At 40.1% G+C, this 16,374-nt stretch overlaps 1 protein-coding gene across 8 annotated transcripts in view; it reads right to left on the reverse strand.

Annotated features, from left to right (window-relative positions):
• The window catches only part of APBB2 (amyloid beta precursor protein binding family B member 2), a 664,454-nt gene that overhangs the window by 445,421 nt on the left and 202,659 nt on the right, over window positions 1-16,374 (reverse strand). For 7 of the 8 annotated variants that reach the window (XM_030191336.1, XM_030191335.1, XM_030191332.1 and 4 more), the window contains one exon: window positions 2,218-2,338. The gene's annotated coding sequence lies outside the window, so the exon portion shown is untranslated. Of the gene's footprint in view, window positions 1-2,217; window positions 2,343-16,374 lie in introns of those variants that run through there. The other variant, XM_030191331.1, reaches the window with a different exon arrangement.

Here is a 16,374-nt window from a genome sequence, read left to right on the forward strand (position 1 = left end):
CAATAGCAACTCTAAAAGCTGGGAAGGAGGACTGGTGTCGGGCAGACTTACTACTACTACTAATAATTTCTATAGCGCTACTAGTCGTACACAGCGCACTTCTATGGTTTGTGCCCCAAAATTGGAAGGGAGAGACAGAGATTAAGGTGCTGATTATAACAATTTTCAAAGCACTTAGACTTTGAAAATGAGCCTCTACATATACCAGTATTTAATCATGAAGAAGTAGAATCTGTGCTGAGTGCCAGATTCAACACTGGTCACCTTTGTTGGACAGACTGGATGGACTGTGAAGATCTTTACCTGCTGACATTTACTAAATTACTATGACACTCATTTTCAAATCAAATGGATGTCTCAAAATGGCCAAAAAACATTCATCTGCCAAAAACGTCCAAATTGTGATTTTCGAAAGAAAGAATTTGGACGTTCTACAATGCAGTTTGTCCAAATAGCAAGGGGGTGTGTTGTGGGCAGTTTGTCGAAATAGCAAGGGAGGACCAAATTTTAGGATGTCCAACAGTGATAATTGAACGGAAAGAAATATCCAAGTCAAAAAAGAAGGACATCCTAAGTTAAATCTGTTTCAATCATGTTCAGGGTATAAAAAGGTGCTCCGATTGAGTAGCTGACCACTGGAGGGACTAAGGCATAACTCCTCATTAAGCCCTCAGTGGTTACTGTCCAGCTCCCTCAATCCTGAAAGTGACACCAGAAAAAACTAGGCTCCCTGACAGCAGCAGGAATTGTGGGCATTCTGAACATAGTAGCAAGCAGGTCTGAAGAATAGCCTAGTGCAATGTTTCCCAAGTCTGGTCCTGGAGTACCCCTTGACAGTCAGGTTTTCAGGATATCCACAATAAATATGCATGAAAGATTTGCATTTGGTAATGAGATACTTCCGATTGTCTGTGTATACCTATATTTATTGTATTCTTTTCCTAATGACGACCTAATTTTTTTTTTAATTTAACTTGTAATCTGCATTGATCCTTAGTTGGTATATAGCAGAATATGAATTCTTTTGTACTGTTTGTATATAATAGAGGCAGTGTATGCAAATCAAGTCATGCATATTCATAGTGGAAATCCTGAAAACCTGACTGGCAAGGGGTACTCCAGGACTTGGCTTGGGAAATGCTGGCCTAGTGTAGTGTTTCTCAACTCAGTCCTTGAGACATATTCAGTCCCATCAGGTTTTCAGGATATCCATAATGAATATGCATGAGATAGATTGCAAGCACTCTCTTCCTTGGTATGTAAATCTCTTATGCATTTTCATTGTAGATATCCTGAAACCTAATGGGACTAAGTGTGCCTCAAGGACTGGGTTGAGAAGAACTAGCCTAGTAGTCAGTGCAGTGGACTGTAAACCAAGGGACCCAGGTTCAAATCCCACTTCAACTCTTTTTACCATTAAATTATAAGCCCTCCAGAAACAGAGATACCTACTGTACCTTAATATTAAAGACATGCCCTCAGCCCCGCCCCCAACTCCACTCCTGGAACACCCCAATGTTGTGGCCCGTGGCACCAGAAGTCACCTCCCCTTGCAGTGCTAGCAAAAGATTCTTTAAACATTTCCTGCTGCCACAAGACCAATCTTTTTTTTTTTTTTGTTTAATATCTTTTATTGGATTTTATCATAATACAATACAAGCAAGAGCGCACCACAGTTCAACAAACAACAGTTACAAACATGGCAAAACTGGAGCTCGCATTCAAAAAAACAACTATCCACAACTAGAAACACATTAAGAAAAGGGGAGAAGAAAGAGGAGGTGGAGAAGTAAAAAAAAAAAAAAGACCAATCTTGGGAAAAGAGCTGTGGGACAAGTCCCAAAGCAGCAGGAAATGATGTTTTAAGGCATCTCCTGCTGCCACTGGAATGGGGAGCCCTCCAGCAGGAGATCCTGGCTCTCCAGCAAAAGTGCAGGAAAGGACATACAAAAACAGAAGTCTGCTGCCGAATGCAGGAGACAGACTGCCACAGGCAGTTCATTTTGATAAACACATTCTGTTTTACATGTACTCATACATTCAAAGTTTCTGCCAACCTCGTTTATAAATCTATAGCACAATATAACTATCTGATTCTAATCATTAGAAAATTCTAAATGCAGAAAAAAAACTTTTGATATTTAGCAAAGGAAAGAAACACCACCAAACGACATGACAGCAGTCAAGGAGAATTATAAAGTCCAGTGACATACGTACATGAGCTGCTTGGACGATAGTAAGCCCCCGGGTATCGCTTGCCCATAGTGGCCAGTCAGCACATTACCCAGTTTTGAAAACAGCTGACAAAGTACTCCTCAAAAATGACTCAAAGGCCTATCTGGAGAAAAGCAAAACAAAAACAAGATTTAGTACAACTGCTACCATTTTTCCATTAAAATGCTAACGATCTCTACAAATTTCAAGGTAACTATGCTCATAAATTATTCCCTCATGCAGCTGGCAGAATTATTTTTCCATTTGCTAGAAGGCAGTGGCAGGTTTAAAATTACTGTTCTATAGCACGTCTCAGTGGGTAAATAGAAGCTCAAATGGATTTTGCCTTGTGCATCTGTTAGCTTTACAGCATTAACTCCACTATGAGGGCAGTTGAATAACAGGCCACATAACTTGTAAGACAGGTATGTACATAAGTTGGAAAGTCTGTGGCTCAGTGGGGGGTGCTGCCAGTTAGTGAATGAAGAGTTCACCTATTTATTTACAAAGAGATACTGAAAGGTCCATTTTATATGATAGGTTGAGAGGCAAATCGAGACTGGATAAGCATAGTCCCCCTTGCGTTTTACAGCACACTCTACTAAAAGTGGAGCTCTCCATAAAATACCTAGAAGGACTTCTACAAACACAAGGATATTTTCCAGCATATCCAGCAGGAACCATGATTTTAAAAAGCTGCATGTGGGTAAAAGAAAGTGTGCCAACTTCCCCAAAATATGCACATGCACATCCACAAATTTTAGAGTCACTGTTCCTGATAGTCACGAACCTTCAAACCTCCATCCCTACAATAGCCACAAATCCCATCCCCATTCCACTCCCCTGAGATAATACCTCCCAAAACACTCTCTGTGCCAGGCAAGACCATCCATCCCACCCCTGACACTTACTGAATATTCTCCCGGTGGGGGCAGGAATGACTGCTGGATGTTCCTGCCTCGAATGAGTTGGGGTTCAGAATGATGCCTGTTGATCTTCAGCAGTACTATCATGGTTCTACCACTAGGAGTCAAGCTGCCAAATACTGTGAGACTACTGCTAGGAGTTGACCAGTGCCTACAGAGCAGGAGGTTCTGGGAATTGCTCCTGCCCCCACCAGTAGCTATCAGGAAAAACCCTGGTAGCTGCCAGAGTATGAATGTGCTTGAGTATGTTATCTGGCATGACAGGGGTTCAGGGAGTTTTACCTCAGACTGGACTTGCCTGGTGGAGGGGGGTCCAGGGGGACCTGGCTATTGGGAAGCAACTTAGGGCCAACATGGAATTTTGTTTCGCATACATAAGTATTCTCTATGTAAACTTTTAGCCCACCCAAGCCACACCCACACTATGTCCCCTCAAAATCTCTGCATGGTATGGTTCATATGTAAACAGTGATTTCTGAAATAATTATTTACCTGAGTATGTCATCTGTATGTGTAAATGCCACTATTTACACATGAGGATACTTCTTAAATAACCTCCTTAATGTGGAATCCTTTGTTGAATAAATAATCACAAAATATCGTATATGCCTGAGTTATCTATTCAGTGTTATCTTTTTCCCTTATCAGGGTTTAGATTAGGATTCCAGCATAAACTGTACAAAAATACAGACCATCCTAGAGGGTTCACAAACTTTCTCAGCACTGGGTATCACAGAATCCTGACCTCCAGTTTGAAAATATTACACAGATAATCAGAGATCAAGATAGTTCACTTCAGCCTTCAAAACACAGAAACATAGAAAATGACAGCAAATAAAATACGATTGGGCCTATCCAGTTTGCCCATCTACCCAGTCTGTCCATTTACAACTACTAAACTCCACAATCTCTTTCTGTCCCTCAGAAATTCTCTATGTTTTTCCCATGCTTTCTTGAATTCAGATGTCATCCTCCATGTGGAATTACCTACTAAACAATTTAAAACTTCCTTGAAGACCTGGCTCTTCATATTTGCTTTTAACCCTGACTTGGGGGGGGGGGGGGGGGGGTGATCCAAAAATAGTTAGGCTAAAAGTCCTGCTGTCATTCCCTTTCCCTCTCCTAAAGTTCCCACCCTTTCTCCAGTGCTGCTTCCTTGTATGGAAGATGTTTCAACTTTCCTATCAAGTTATTGTAGTTCCTTTCTGCACGGTGTTCACCACCTTGGTCTGCTAGTTGGTGAAGGTGATATAGCAAGTATTTGGAAATAAAAATAGAAGGCTTTCCTTGGGAAAGCTCTATTATGTGTGGAAGACAATTTGGCTTCATTGTCATTTTTAAAATCTACCATTATTTTATAGATGGTAAGGGCTCACTCTGTAATCCTGCACTACTCAGTTAGTGCACAGTAATGTAGATGCGCTAGCTGATTAGTGCAGAAACTCTCACTCTCCACCTCACAGACACACCCCCTCCCCGTGTGAAAAAATATTTAGCACATGGTTAGAGCACACAAAATTGAAAATTACCACAGGACGCCTGAGCGCATCCCACAGTATGCAATTTAAGCTGTAGTAAGCAAAGACATTTTCAGCTACATCAGGAGTCCTAGCAACAAATCCCAGTATATTTTTGTAAGATGAACAAAAGGTGCAAGTGCTGCCATGGCACATAGTTTGGGGGAGCGGTTGCTTCCCTGGTGATCCACCTTGCTACTCCTTTGAGTGTGATACTTATGCGAATAACTTATAGTAAATTCTGCAGGTAAACGGGAGACATGCCCATATCCTGCCCACGAGTACACCCCATTAAATATATGCGCAAAGACAGCTCTGTGTGTATGTTTTAGATAGAATGCTGCTGTGAGCACAGCTTGGATTTCATAACATGATCTTGGGCAAGTTATTTAACCCTCCATTGCCTCAGGTACGAACTTAGATTGTGAGCCCTCCGGGGACAGAAATACCCAGTGTACCTGAATGTAACACCTTGAGTTACTATTGAACAAGCTATGAGCAAAATCTAAATAAATAAATATGTACAGATATTCTATAACATATGCATACAAATGGATTTAACTTTAGACGCCCTGCTATAGAATGAGGGGGAATGCCTTAAAAAAACTGTTTTGATATCTTTTAATTGTAAGCTGCTTAGATGTGTAAATGTGTACCTGTATATCAAATGAGAAAAACAAACAAAACACAAGATGAGGATGTGCATTGTTCTCTGCAGAGATTAGTGTTCATTTAGAATAGTATTCTTTAAATATATGGAATACTTTCCCTTCAACTATTTCAGAGTGACAGAAATTCCTTTGAGGTCTAATAGCTGCACAGCAAATACTGAGGAAAACAGGCCATACTCTACTGCCATCAGTCATCCAGCAAATGGACTTTTGCAGCTCTGTCTTAATGATGTCTCCATTACTATCAACAGATCAGCAGTGAAACCATCAACCCTGAAGAGTTCCTGAAGGAGAACTAGATGCTTAGACATCATTTTCAATTACTATCAAGTTGCCCTTACAAGAATGCATCACTGTGATTTCACAACAGCGGACTACACGGAGTGCTCACAAATCATCATATAGCTAACAAATGAAAATTTATCATAATAAAAAACATAAAGGTGATATAAATCTGTCAGCAAACATTTACTAAATTCAAGAAAGCAAAACAGTACAGAATTGCTGCACTAATATCATCTGGGTTTACGCAATCCAGATCAATTACAATGCTTCCAAATAGCAGATCCCAGAAGCACTGGGGGCTAAAATTAATAAGTAGATTTATAAACTACTCCCCAGGCTTTTTCTTTTCAGCTTTGGTTGGCCTTAAACCAGGCTTCCTCCCTTCCCCCATTAAAGCTATTTTGTGCAGCAGAAATGAGTGGAGGAGTGGCCTAGTGGTTAGGGTGGTGGACTTTGATCCTGGGGAACTGTGGAACTGAGTTCCATTCCCACTTCAGGCACAGGCAGCTCCTTGTGACTCTGGGCAAGTCACTTAACCCTCCATTGCCCCATGTAAGCCGCATTGAGCCTGCCATGAGTGGGAAAGCGCGGGGTACAAATGTAACAAAAATAAAAAAAATCACTTTAAGTTAAGCACAGACTACTGGTTGGTATGGTGCCATTTTACACATGCCCAAGGTGCAAAAGGGACACCTCTTTGTTCCTGGCAGCGTAAACTCCCATATCATTACTTTCAATAACTGGTCTACTGTTGAACATTTCAAAACATGAGAAGGCAAGCAGCAGTCAAGCACACAAGTTCTCCATTGGGCAATTAGCTATTTTGGAATTAATATTCAAAAGGATTTAAGCGGGCAAGAGCCTTCAGCGGCCCATAACTGGGCAGTGCCACCGAATACCTTTTCTGACTGCCGTTGCACTGCCTTGGCAGTGACAGTGCTGGGGCGTTCTAGAGGCGGAGTCATGATGGAGCCAGGATTTACTCATTAGCGGTGATACTCACTTTGCTAACTAGAGGGTCCTTTTACTAAGCCACATAAGCGCCTATACGCGTCCAAGATGCGCCAATTCCGAGTTACCACCCGGTTACCGTGTGGCCCAGATGGTAATTTCATTTTTGACGCACATCCGATACATGCGTCAGAAAACATTTTTATTTTCTGGCGTGTGGGTGGTAATTGACATTTGGATGCACATTGACCATTACCGCTCGGTTAACATGTGAGACTTTACCACTAAGTCAATGGCTGGAGGTAAGGTCTCAGACCCAAAATGGACGTGCGCCAATTTTCATTTTGCCGCTGGTCATTTTCGGCCCAAAACCCAAAAATGCATTTTTTTTACAGGTGCGCTGAAAAATGATTCTGCGAGCAGCCAAAACACACGCCTACTGCAGGCCATTTTTCAGCACATCTTAGTAGAAGGACCCCCCAGGTAATTAAGCAGATAAAATTAGGACTATTTGCCACGCTACCCAGGCACTGGTCTAAATATTGACTGGTGCCCAAGCAACTTCTGGATTGCCACACTGACCTGGATATTCAATACTGGTGTCCAGATATGGAATACCTGGGCTTAATTCAGCAGTTGTCAGCAACTTAAAAACTGCTGTCACAGACTGAATATCACTCCCCTTGTTTATAATTTTAACAAAATATACTGGAAACTCAAGTCTTTATTTATGCTTTCATCAAAGTGGTACAACGTGTGTTTTAATACCTACCAAACACCATTCAAATTAGAAAACAGAAAGCTGCAGTTCTAAAGCACTTTGTAAGTATGAACAGGAGGTCAATGATGCCGAGTAGAGAAGAAAGACTGGATAAAGAAACCTAAGGTGTGAAAGACAACGAAACTCTTCAAGAATTAGACAAAACCGAACTCTCTACACCTGACTGCTTCAATAACTCTGTCACCTTATTTCTCACACCATGACAAACTGATTAACTAATTTAATTTATGATGTAGTCTACCATCTATGTACTTAATGCAATATCACTTTGTATTCCTCATACCGGAAATGGCGATCGCCACTATGGCATACTGTAAGCCACATTGAGCCTGCAAAAAGTGAAAAAATGTGGGATACAAATGCAATAAATAAATAAATAAAGTCGGTGGAAGACTCAACAACCTTAGCTTTCAACTAGTAACATGGTGGTATCAGCATAGTGAAGACGATCTGAAACATCAGGTTATCAAAATCAAGAAACAGTCTCAAAATGGGCTTGCACCTTAAGATGGAGAAAACAAATATCCTAACAACTGGTAAAATCAATAACTTCATGCCAGATGGAGAAAAAAATAGCAATAGCAGCTTCAACCTGCTTGGATCAATAATAAATGATAAAATAAGCAGTCAAGAATTCCAACAACGTATCACTCTTAACACAATGGGTATGAAAGAACTAGACACCGGGGTGGGGGCCCTACTGGCTGTATTGTTCATGCCCTTCTTCGTCAGATCGGAAATAAGCAAATGTGCTAGCTGACAGTGTATATAAGTGAAAAAATTCAAGCATTACTATGACAATCTGACAGGGTGGGAGGATGGGGGTGGGTCGGAGGTATGCATGGGGACATCAAAGCATATCATTGATATTCTAACAGGATGGGTGTGGATAGGTGAGGGGTGGGGTGATCAACAGAGACATACAGCTTTATGGTTTATAATGGGCTAGGAACCCCAGGTCCTTGTTAAGTCCGTTCTGTTCGGTGTTAAAATATTCAATCATTCTGACTTCAAAGGTCTTACATTCTTGTATGGTTTTAAAGTTACCTTTCAGTATTGTCACTGTGAAATCACTGGTACAGTGTCCTGGTTCTGTGAAGTGCTGTCCCACCGGGTTACCCACAAAGGAAAGATATTCAACATAAAGGGATCTTTCACTTGCTCATCTTCCAATGTGGTATATATCATTCAGTGTAAAAAATGTAACGAAGGATGCTATATTGGAGAAACAGGCCAGATGCTTGACAAGATTCAATTTACATAGACATCACATGAACAATACAGCCAGTAGGGCCCCCACCCCAGTGGGACAGCACTTCACAGAACCAGGACACTGTACCAGTGATTTCACAGTGAGAATACTGAAAGGTAACTTTAAAACCATACAAGAACTTAAGACCTTTGAAGTCAGAATGATTGAATATTTTAACACCCAACAGAAAGGACTTAACAAGGATCTGGGGTTCCTAGCCCATTATAAACCATAAAGCTGTATGTCTCTGTTGATCACCCCACCCCTCACCTATCCACACCCATCCTGTTAGAATATCAATGATATGCTTTGATGTCCCCATGCATACCTCCAACCCACCCCCATCCTCCCACCCTGTCAGACTGTCATAGTAATGCTTGAATGTTTTCACTTATATACACTGTCAGCTAGCACATTTGCTTATTTCCGATCTGACGAAGAAGGGCAACCTTCGAAAGCTAATCAAGAAATGTATTAAGTTATGTCCAATAAAAAAGCTGTCATCTTATTTTCTTTTCCATGTTTTATTTTGTTTGATTTCTATTGGTATTCTTTACGTAAATTTCCTCTCTGCAATTGCAGTTACCTTAACTGAGAGGAAGGGGACAACCGGCGGTCAGCCGCCGATGGCCAGCGTTTTGTCCCCTGAGCAGCAAGTGCGGGACCGCTGCGCGACGAACTGCCCACAGATGAAAGGGTTGGCGAGTCCTTTGATTAGCATCGGCGAAGGAGCGTCGACGCTCTTGGACCTGGAAAAAACAACTCCATCGCTCCCAAATTATTCAACCACCATGTCCAAAGGAGTGCAGGAGTGAGTTAGAGGCATATGCTGAAACAGAGGACGTTTACAGCAGAACCCAAATCGGCAGAACCACTCCTAAACACCTAAGAGAAATCAACTTGGAGTTTTTGGCTCCCGTGGAGGTTACATTGAATACCATCTAGAAGGCGCTTCGGGACCTAACGGGGGCAGTAAATAATTTTGTTTCAGATATAATTTTATTAGAGAGTTACATGGACAATTTAATTGAACCCTTTGAGAGTGAAAAATTGATATAACAAATGATTCTACACGAGCAAGAAGTGGTTATGATTTTGAAAATGATAATAGACCAGAAAATTTGAATAATAAAATGATTATTATTATAGATGATATCAAGATTATTGTTTTTCCCCAGAGTTCCGGGTATGACTCCTAAAGTTTTCCTCAGAAATATTTCCTCAATTATTACTTTAAAAGGAGTGAAGCCTGTGAAAACTGGGATTACTTTGATCAGTGAGATCTGAATTAGAGACTTAAGTATATGTATTGTTAAATAACTTCTGGTTTTTAAAAGAGAAAGAATGTCATCAGATGTATTATTTCATTGGACAATAAGTATGTTTTCAATGAAATGATTTGACTATACACCATATTGGCCTTGAAGAAGCCAACCAGATGATCAATGTGGAATAATGAATTAGACAAGTAATATCTGGGGATAATCAGGTTAATATCACTTTTTTTTTCTGTTTACTGTTTAATTGATCTCCTTGTCTTGTTTCACTCTCCCTATTTAGTGGTCTAAGGAAGAGAATAGAATTACCTGACTGAAATAATTCCTATATATTACTTTCTCTGTATTTCCGGCAAGTTGTTTTATCGCTTGTAAAAATTTAAATGGTTATAAATAAAAAATTAAAACAAAAATAAATGATCAAGAGATGAGAGAAACTAGCGAGGTAATTAAATTTGCTGACGACACAAAGTTATTCAAAGTTGTTAAATCACAAGAGGATTGTGAAAAATTACAAGAGGACCTTACGAGACTGGGAGACTGGGTGTCTAAATGGCAGATGACAATTAATGTGTGCAAGTGCAAAGTGATGCAAGGGAAAGAGGAATCCAAATTATAGCTACGTAATGCAAGGTTCCACTTTAGGGGTCACTGGCCAGGAAAGGGATCTAGGCGTCGTCCTTGACGATACGTTGAAACCCACTGCTCACTGTGCTACAACAGCTAAGAAAGCAAATAGAATGTTAGGTATTATTAGGAAAAGAATGGAAAACAAAAATGAGGATGTTATAATGCCTTTGTATCACTCCACTGTGTGGTCAATTCTGGTCGCCGTATCTCAAAAAAGATATAGTGGAATTAGAAAAGGTACAGAGAAGGGTAATGAAAATGATAAAGGGGTTGGGATTACTTCCCTATGAGGAAAGGCTGAAGCAGCTACGGTTCTTTAGCTTGGTGAAAAGATGGCTGAAGGGAGATATGATAGAGGTCTATAAAACAATGAGTGGAGTGGAACGGGTAGATATGAATCACTTGTTCACTCTTTCCAAAAATACTAGGACTAGGGGGCACGCAATGAAGCAACAAAGAAGTAAATTTAAAATGAATCTGAGAAAATCTTTCTTCACTCAATCTGTAACTAAACTCTGGAATTCATTGCTAAAGAATGTGGTAAAGGAAGTTAGCTTAACGGGGTTTAAAGAAGGTTTGGGTGGCTTCCTAAGGGAAAAATCCATAGACCATTATTAAAATGGACTTACCAAAATCATGCTCAGCAAGGCTGAATGTCAATGTAAAAAAGGAAAGCCACCCTATCAATGATTAGTTGCCTGACTGAAGACCAGACACAGTTCAGTCAACTATACAGAAGGTTGCCAAGAGTTGACATCAAGTCAACAGCACTTAACAAGAGTGATACTTACAATTTCAATGTTATCAGATTCTAGAGGTTAATCATGTTAATCACAAGGTCCCCTAACATACAAATATATTCTTTAATGTTTTTCAGAAGATCAATAAACTGGAGAACACCAGCAACAGCATACTAATATGAAGTCTGAAAACTAACCTACGCGAAATGGTGATGAAATCCTGGAATAACCTACCAGAACAGGTGTAGCAGAAACCAATCATGATGAAATCTAAACGTATTTGGAACAAATTGAAAGGGCAATGATACAAACAGAGCTGAGAGGTTGGGCAAAAGGAGGTGGTACGAGTATAAGCAGGATGTTGGCAGAGTTTGGAAACTTGTATGCTAATCTATCTAGAATGTAATGGACAAGGAGGGGGCACAGACAGAACTGACTTGGATAAGAAGTAATATCCTGCAACAAGTATGGCTGACAGTTGGATGACATCATGAGCAAAATGGAAGGTGATGAAGGCAGTGAATATGACCACAGGTAGCTGGGTCAAACTCATATGGCTGACAACTGGGTGGTATCATTTTAGAAATATAAAAAGCAATAAATGCAATGACAAATGATGACTACCAGCTACAGTAATGTAGGCGGGCTAAACTCGTATGGCTGACAGCTGGGATATATTCTTACCTAGGACAATGGAGGTAGGGGAGCCTGCATGGACAAACTGATCCTTATCTGCCATAATCTACTAAGTCAATCACAATTTATAAGGTACAAAGTATTATGGAAAAAGAACATTAATAATAACAGAAAAAAAACATAGTTGAAGTAAAAATATAAATACTGTATCGCATTTTATTTCAATTAAAAAGAGAAACACAACAAATTAGAAAGTATAATAGTGCTCATATTACCAGAGATTGCCAAAGTCCCTGAAAGACTTTAGACTAAGGTGGTTATTTTAGAGCCTTATTCTTGTTTTGGATGTCTGAAAACTGGCATTTTAGACATTCATATTGCATGGACGTCCAAATCCCAGTTTTACAAAGGCAGGATTTGGACGTCTAACACTGCAGTATGTCCTTATGATAAGGGGGCACGGTCTGGATATATTTTGGGTGGGACCAGAGAGGGCCCAAAATATGGACATCCAACTCAGATCACAGATGAGAAAGAGACATCCAAGTCTAAAAATATGGACATCTGTATTTAGACCTGGAATTTGTCACATCCAGGTTACTTTGAATGGCTAATAATGTATTTCAGAGTAAGCTAGTCAGGATAAGTTAAAGAATTTGGGCAATGAAATCAACAAGAATTCTTACCTGCCTGCTGTTTTGCCACACATTTTACCAATTTTGCTGTGAGCCCCCTCATTCTGGCCACTAAAATCATTGAGTTAATTTTGTCATAAGCCACCAAGTTTAAGATGGCAGGAATGCAGCAAAAAGGCTGTCCTAATTTTATCCAGGCACCGGTCTGAGTATTGGCAGTACTTGGGTAAGTCCCAGAAGCCACACTCTACCTGGAATTCAACATCAGTATCCAGGTATGGCCCAGTGCTGAATATTCTGGTATAAAATGTCTGCTGAGTCAATATTAAAAACACTGACTGCCACAGCCTGGATACTGCTCCAATAGTTTCCAATGTATGAGATGTGCCTTTCTGTATACAGTTTTTCTGAAATCAGCTTATCACACCTGGTGACAAACTGTGTGACCATTTCTAGTTCAGTACTACAAAATCTGAATTCGCCTATTTAACCAGTGTTTCTATACTGGTAATGAACTATCTTGTCAATAGTCCACTATCCTGTACTGAAATTATCAGTCTCTCATCTTTAGGTTTATATTCATCCCTCTTTAACCATTCATGTGTTAGGGTTTAGTCTACTTGTGGTTTCTAAGGCAAATATCTATATCTTCCACTACATTGTGCTTTTGCTAGTATTTCCTTGACTGATGTGGCCTAATTCTTTAAAAATTTTCTCTCTCATGTTTTGCAAACTCATTCTTTTCCTTCATCGGAATGCTTATCCAAGTTTTCAAATGAAGATCAGCTCTGGCCATTTGCTTTCGTATATCAACTTTTTTGGTTTTTTTAAGTAGTTGGGTCTATTCAATATGCCTGAAGACCTGTGATTGTAGTTCCATACTGTACATATAGGACTAAATTCAATAAATGGTGACTAAAAAAATAAAAAAATAAAAATCAGTGCCTAAAATAAAAATAGCACTTTCTGCTGTTCTATAAAGGGAACTCAATGTTAGGAGCTGTTTGTAGAATAGTGCTTAGCACCAGGAACAGTGACTACTTTTAGGCACGACCATTTATACCAACAAAACCCTGGTGTAAATCCCCATGCCTAGGGATCCCCTTCATTCTATAACAGTGCGCACAAATTGTCGGAACGTCCCCAATCTGCCCGTGATCCATGAGCACACCCCCTTTTTGGATTTGCGCATAAATTTTAATGCCAATTAGAACCAATTGATTATTCAATTATCAGTGCTAATTGGCTTATTCTATTAGATTGTGTGCACAAATTGGGTACGCACCCAAATTTGCACACACTTTTTTTTAGCAACTTTTATAGAATTCAGGGGTTAATATATTTTTTTTTTTTTAATAAGGCCCATTCCTCCTTCAGTTCTTAGAACAAAAAGTCTTGGCATATAGTGCTTCTTACAAATTACCTCATGAGTATGAAGAAGTTGTTTTTTTTTGTTCTTGCATCCAATTTTTCATGATCTATATGAGGCCAGTCCACAATTTCAAAGCTGTACGAGAACAATGGGACTACAAGCTGATTGATAACTATTTCATGCTGTTAAAGCACTTTTCAATATCAGTTTCAGTCCCCTGCAGTATTCCTTGCTGACCTTTTCTTTCAATAATTTCTGCTGGATTATTGCATTTTTTTCTGCTCCTAAATATTAATATACACTTTCTGCTCAAGCTCTATTATACTACAGTCTCTTGTCTTGCTACTGCACATTTTTCCAGCCCAAAAGTCATCCTCTCTCATCTGTTCACTATTCAGAGTTGTTCAGTCAGATGATGGTCACAGGAATTATATAACTTCATATCATCTACAAATATTAGGTGTGATGTTACCTGAAGATCATCAGTGTTTGTACGATTAAAGATAAATCCATATCAAATGAGTTAATAAGAGTACATATGCACCCTTTTACTAAAACACATTAAAATCTGGGCTTAATGGGGGAGGAAGTGATGTCAGCGCCTGGTATGGCTGCCTGAGCCTTCAGCTCCACATCTCCCTAACCTTAATCAGCGATTATCCCTGCCATCCGTCCGTTTAATATTCACTATAGCTGGTACATGCAACCTTTCAAGCTAGCAAACCACTGTGATGGGCTCTAAGCAGCATGCTATAAATCTGGCAGAGTTCTCATACTTGAAGACAGATCAGGAATGTCTAGCAATATTAAATATGGTGGCAGCCCCAGGATCAGCTATAGTGAAGGAAGCTACGAGAGATACAGCACAGCCCTGAAAGCATGATACAGTTGGAAATACTACCAGAGTAACTTGAAGAGTTTTATGAGTGGACGGGCAGTGTGCACTAAATTTATAGCACTGGGGTCCAATTTATGTAGTGAGATCAGGGAGCCGTGACACCAAGTGGAGGAGGCAAAATCACACCTTGAGAAGCACACTGACATTCTTATCTTTTGAATCACAGCTCCCGGAACCCCAACAAACAGCTGTTCAGATGACCAACAAGCTTGAAGACCTAGAAAACTGCTGTAGGCAACAGAATCTGTTTTCATAGGGTTCCAGAAGGCCCAGAGTATACTAACTGTGAATCTATTGTGCAGAAGACTGTGAGCTCAATACTCTCAGAGGACAAGGTCCCAACAGATCTCGATACTATAAAACTTAAGTAGGCCCATCGTGCACTAGGCACACCTAGGCCCAATCTGCCTTAGTGGCTTGTTTCTATGACTTCAACCTAAAGGAAACCATATTATTCAGAGCAAAGGTGGCTAGTAAACTTACATGGGATACCTATCAGATTGGAATTTATCAGGACATTGCCACTATCACTATAAGACAATGGCGTGAACTAAAACCATAGACTGTCACTACAAGTGGCAACATCCCTTTGCTCTGGCTTTTATAAACAGAGAAAATTTATCCAGATCAGAACAAAAGAATTGGCTCAAGAACCGTTTCCAGCACAAGAGTGATCTGAAGGGCAGTCTCAGGAAACCCATCCTATCGAAAGAGCGCACTAAATGGCAGTGTCCCACTAATGGAAAGCGCCAATGGAAGAGACAAATTTCTGATACTAAATCTTGCATAAGGGAGCCACATAAATGAGAAGGGTAGTTAGTGGGGTTCCCTAGGGGTCTGTGCTGGGACCGCTGCTTTTTAACATATTTATAAATGACCTAGGGATGGGAGTAACTAGTAAGATAATTAAATTTGCTGATGACACAAAGTTATTCAAAGTTGTTAAATCGCGGGAGGATTGTGAAAAATTACAAGAGAACCTTACGAGACCGGGAGACTGAGCATCTAAATGGCAGATGATATTTAATGTGAGCAAGTGCAAAGTGATGCATGTGGGAAAGAGGAACCCGAATAATAGCTACGTCAAGCAAGGTTCCACGTTAGGAGTCACAGACCAAGAAAGGGATCTAGGTGTCGTCGTTGATGATACGTTGAAACCTTCTGCTCAGTGTGCTTCTGCGGCTAAGAAAGCAAATAGAATGGTAGGTATTATTAGGAAAGAAATGGAAAACAAAAATGAGGATGTTATAATGCCTTTGTATCGCTCCATGGTGCGACCGCACCTCGAATATTGTGTTCAATTCTGGTCACCGCATCTCAAAAAAGATACAGAGGAATTAGAAAAGGTGCAGAGAAGGGTGACGAAAATGATAACAGGGACGGGACGACTTTCCTATGAGGAAAAGCTAAAGCAGCTAGGGCTCTTCAGCTTGGAGAAAAGGCAGCTGAGGGGAGATAAGATAGAGGTCTATAAAATAATGAGTGAAGTGGAACGGGTAGATGTGAATCATTTGTTCACTCTTTCCAAAAATACTAGGACTAGGGGGCATACGATGAAGCTACAATGTAGTAAATTTAAAACAAATTGG

The sequence above is a fragment of the Microcaecilia unicolor genome, chromosome 2 (assembly GCF_901765095.1).
Source record: "Microcaecilia unicolor chromosome 2, aMicUni1.1, whole genome shotgun sequence".
In the NCBI taxonomy this organism is placed as follows: Eukaryota; Metazoa; Chordata; class Amphibia; order Gymnophiona; family Siphonopidae; genus Microcaecilia; species Microcaecilia unicolor.